The sequence below is a fragment of the Trachypithecus francoisi genome, unplaced genomic scaffold (genome assembly GCF_009764315.1).
Source record: "Trachypithecus francoisi isolate TF-2019V2 unplaced genomic scaffold, Tfra_2.0 Contig00479, whole genome shotgun sequence".
In the NCBI taxonomy this organism is placed as follows: domain Eukaryota; kingdom Metazoa; phylum Chordata; class Mammalia; order Primates; family Cercopithecidae; genus Trachypithecus; species Trachypithecus francoisi.
The window spans coordinates 213,998-218,955 of NW_022680667.1; the positions used below are offsets into that span (position 1 = coordinate 213,998).

At 52.7% G+C, this 4,958-nt stretch overlaps 1 pseudogene; it reads left to right on the plus strand.

Annotated features, from left to right (window-relative positions):
* The first annotated feature begins 2,591 nt into the window (after positions 1 to 2,591).
* LOC117084362 lies at positions 2,592 to 4,650 on the plus strand (annotated as a pseudogene).
* The last annotated feature ends 308 nt before the right edge of the window (positions 4,651 to 4,958 follow it).

Genomic DNA, 4,958 nt, shown 5'->3' on the forward strand with positions numbered 1-4,958 from the left:
AAAACACGGAATCAGAAAGAAAGCCTATACTGCCTATCTGATATATTTATTTCAGATAACATATACTTCAAGGAAAAACCTATAAAAACAGACAAACATGGCCATTACATAATGATAAAGGGGTGAGTATCACAAGACAATATAATAATTGTAAATATATATGCCCTCTATATTGAAGCACCTAAATATACAAAGCAAACATTAATAGATCTAACAGGAGAAACAGAAAGCAAGAAAATAATAGTAGGAAACCTTAATATTCCCCTTTCAGAAATAAACAGTTTATCAAGACAGAAAATCAACAAAGAAAGAAACATCATATTGAAACTGAACTCTAAACCAAAATAACTTAGCATTAATTTACAGAATATTTAATCCATTTATCTCAACTGTGCATGCAACATTTTCCATGATGGGTCATATATTAAGCCACAAAATGAGCCTTAGCAAATTCAAAAAAATCAAAATTATATCACATGGTTTTTTTTTCTGACAATATAGAATAAAACTACAAATAAACAACAAGAATTTTAGAAAACGTGCAAATACATACAAATTAAATGTGTCCCTGAACAACCAATGGGTTAAAAAATAAATTTTGTTTCATTTTAAAAGTTCTTAGGACAAATGAAAATGAAATCAGAACATATGAACACTTATGAAATACAGCAAAAAGTCCTCAGAGGAAGTTTGAAGAAATTTCTATATGAAGGAAGAAATCTCTAACAGTTTAAGAATATATTTCAGGGAATTATAGAATCATGAACAAACTAAGCACCAAATTGGTAAAAGAATGTAAATAACGAAGCCCAGAACACAAAGAAACAAAATGGAAACAAAAATATGAGAGATCAATAAAATAAAAAGTTATTCTTTGAAAAGATAAACACAATTGATATATCTTTAGTCATACTAAGAAAAAAGAAGATTCACATAAATAAAACCAGAGATGAAAAACAGACATTACAATGGTTACTACAGAAATACAAAGAATCATGAGAAATACTACAGGCAATTATATGCCAATAAATTGGAAAACCCAGAAGAAATAAATAAGTTTCTAAACACATATAACCTATCAAAATTGAAGAAAGAAGAAATACAAAACGCGAAAAGACCAGTAAAAAATAATGAGATTGAAGCATTGATTTCAAGTCTCTCAATACAAGAAAATCAGGAGGCCTGGGCACAGTATCTCACACACGTAATATCACACTTTGGAGGCCAAGGCAGGAGGATTATTTGAAGCCAGAAGTTCCAGATTAGCCTGGAGAACATAGTGAGACCCAGTCTTTACAAAAACAAAAGTAAAAATTAGCCAGGTACTGGTGTGCACTTGTAGTCCTAACAACCTGGGAGGCTGAGGCAACAGCATCATTTAAGACCAAGAATTTGAAGCTGCAGTGAGCTATGACTGCACAACTGTACTCCAGCCTAATTGACAGAGAAAGACCCTGTATCTAAACCAACATAATAATAAATAAATAAATGAAAGAAAGAAAAAAGAAGAAAATAAAATTTCAGGACCCCATGCTTCTACTGCTAAATTCTACAAAACATTTAAAGAAGAACTTATACTAGTTATTTACAAAGTGTTCCAAAATACAGAAAAAGAGGAAACTCTTCCAAACTCATTCTATGAAGGCAGAATTACCTTATTCCAAAATGAGACAAGAACAATGAAAAAGTAAACCACAAGGTAATATCACTGAAGAACATAAATGCAAAAATTCAAAACCAGCAATGCTAGCAATCATAATTTGAAAGCACAGGCCCAGACTTTCCTAGAAAGGTTGGCCCAGACGGAGCAGCAGGAAGTGGTAGAAACCGCTTTGCTGGAACCGCTACTCCTCAGCGAGGAGGACTACCGGGCTCTGCTGGAGGAGCTTTAGGACGCCGGGTCGGTACGGGATCGGGGGCGGGGCGGTGGCCTCCCTTTCGCGTAGAGCACCTGGCTCGGTGTGGAGAGGCCTGTTTTCCCTCCAGGCTGACCAGCCTGGCATTCCTGCCTTCCGGGTCTGGGCCCGGCGGCGGCGGCGGCGGGGAGAGACTCCACACCCAGGAGAACTGAACATCCCCGGGATCCCAGAGCCGGCCCAGGTTCCAGGACGGGGGGGCCTTCTACTGCGCATGCGCGGGTGTGCGGGCAGCCGCCTAGGCTACGGGAGCAGCCCCGGCAGAGCTCTCATACGTTTCCACCACCCGACCCCCTCTTAATCCCCCACCACGCTCCCCGACCCCGCGATCGCGCACACACTCCAACACACCCACACAACCTCACCCCCACACAGCCACACACAACACCCCCACCCCCACCCCCAACACCACGGCCAGCACGACCACCGCCTTCTGCACTGGGCTGCAGGGTGGAGACCTCCATGCCGCGAAGTCCCGCCCCGGGCAGCGTCCAGGCCTGCTCTCCCTCCCGCGGCTCTCCTCTCCTGTGGCTCCGCTCCGCCGTCACCCACCCACCCGTGCCCCTGCAGCCTCCCCGCTGTCACCATGGAACACCTGGCGGCTACACGCACATCCCAGATTCTCCACGCACAGGGGATGCTGACCGTTCCAGGTGGGAGGGAAGGCAGGCAGAGATGGAAAGGGGAAAGCCAGACCTAGAGGACGAGGACGGCGAAGGAGACTCGTTTGGACCCCGAGCCAAAGGGAGGCCCTGCGAGCCTGCTTTGCGCGGAACCCGTACCCGGGCATCGCCACCAGGGAGAAGCTGGCCCAGGCTATCGGCATTCCGGAGGAGGAGGGACGTTGGAAGGGAGGGAGGGACGGACGGACGGACGGAGAGAGGGAGGGAGAAAGGAGCGGATGGAAAGACGGAGCGAGGGAAGGACGGAATGGGGGCGGGAGGGAGCAAGGAACAGAGGGACACCGGCAGAGAGGAAAAGCCGTCTTCGGGCTCCAGGAACAGCAGGACCAGCCCTCCCCCACGCCCCCGCACCCCGGGACAGAGGCCAGCGCCCAGCGCGGGCAGAGGGCTGGGCCCACAGCCGCCGCCGCTTCGGGCGGCGGGGCACTCGTACCCCGAGGAACGGGAGATGTCTGCCAAGGCGAGAGAGACCCAGACTCGGGTGGCCGTCCGGTTTGCACCCTCATGGTTTACAGACCTGCCGTCCCCAGGCTGAGCCCTGCACTGCAGCGCGAGGCGGGCAGCCGCGTCCACACAGGAGCCACACTCAGGACGACTGAAGCGTGATTTCGGATTCCACGTTGCTCTGCCGTCTGCCAGGGGGCCGGTTGCTCACGTCTCTCCGGCCCCCGAAAGCCTGACCAGGTTGGCTGTTTGATTTTCGAGCCCTGCGGCGACCCAGAAACTTCCAGGGAAGCGTGGAAGGCCAGCACCGTGTCCCCACTCTCCTGGCCGGCTTCCAGAGCGGCCACAGTGGAGACTCCGCACATGTTGCAGGATGCAGGAATCCATTGTCAGGCCACGACGCCGGGGATGCAGCGTTTCTCCGGGGTGTCGCTCTGCTCTTCTGCGTGGAAGTCAACGCGACCCACACGCCTGCGTGTGTGAGACCCTCACGGCAACGGCGACACCCACGGGCACGTCCTCCTTCGAGGAGAGAGGGCCTGGAAATCTCAAGACTCTCATGGAAGTTCAGTTTCAGGCCCCACTCCACCCTCCCAGGCTGGCTTCTCCCTGCTGGCGACGCCTGCGGAGCCCCGAGAGCGGCTTCCAGGCCCCCGCAGAATCCCTGGAGAGGCCCAGAGGCCCAGCCCCTGAAGCCCGCTCTCCGTCCCCGCGCACCCTCCCCGCTCCGCCCCCACCCACTCCCCTCTTCCTGGGCTTCGCCGCCCCACCCCCCGTACCCAGGACACAGTGCCCTGGGCCCTGTGGTCTCTGGCTTCCCAGGGCGGGCTGACCCAGGGCTCCCCCCGCATTCCAGCAGGGGTGGAGCCTGTGTGCCTTTATAAGGGCCGCTGGCCGGCTGGGCTGGCCTCCTGGCTGGACCTGCCCGCCGTGCACAGGCCGACTCAGGGCCACGGGAGCCCGCCGGCCTCTCTCTGCCCGTGTCTGTCCGCGAAATTCCGGCCAGGCCTCCCCGCGATGGCTCTCCCGACACCTGCCGACGGCGCCCTCCCGGCGGAAGCCCGAGGACGAGGACGGCGAAGGAGACTCGTTTGGACCCCGAGCCAAAGGGAGGCCCTGCGAGCCTGCTTTGAGCGGAACCCGTACCCGGGCATCGCCACCAGGGAGGAGCTGGCCCAGGCCATCGGCATTCCGGAACCCAGGGTACAGATTTGGTTTCAGAACGAGAGGTCACGCCAGCTGAGGCATCACCGGCGGGAATCTCCGCCCTGGCCGGGCAAACGCGGCCCTCAAGAAGGCAGGCGAAAGCGGACCGCCGTCACCCGGTCCCAGACCGCCCTGCTCCTGCGAGCCTTCCAGCAGGATCGCTTTCCGGGCATCGCCACCGGGAAGAACTGGCCAGAGAGACGGGCATCCTGGAGTCCCGGATTCAGATTTGGTTTCAGAACAGGAGGGCCAGGCACCCAGGCCAGGGTGGCGAGGCACCGGCGCACGCAGGCGGGCCGTGCAACGTTGCCCCCCGCGGGTGTCCCCCCGCTCCCTCGCCGGTCGCCTTCACCCACACCGGGGCGTGGGGAACGTTGCTTCCGGCACCCCACACGCCCTGCGCGCCATTCCTTATTCCATTTCTTTCCATATTCCATTCCATTCCATTCCATTCCATATTCCATTCCATATCATTTCATTCCATTCCATTCCATTCCTTTCAATTTCGATCAATTTCGTTCCGTTCCATATTAAATACCCTTGCGTATTCCATTCCATTCCATTCTATAGCATTCCATTCCATTTTCAGTTCTGTTCCTTTCCATATTCCATTCCATTGCATTCCATTCAATTACACATTCAATTCCATTCCATATTCCATTGCATTCCATTCCGTTTCATTCAGTTCCATATTACATTCCATTCCATA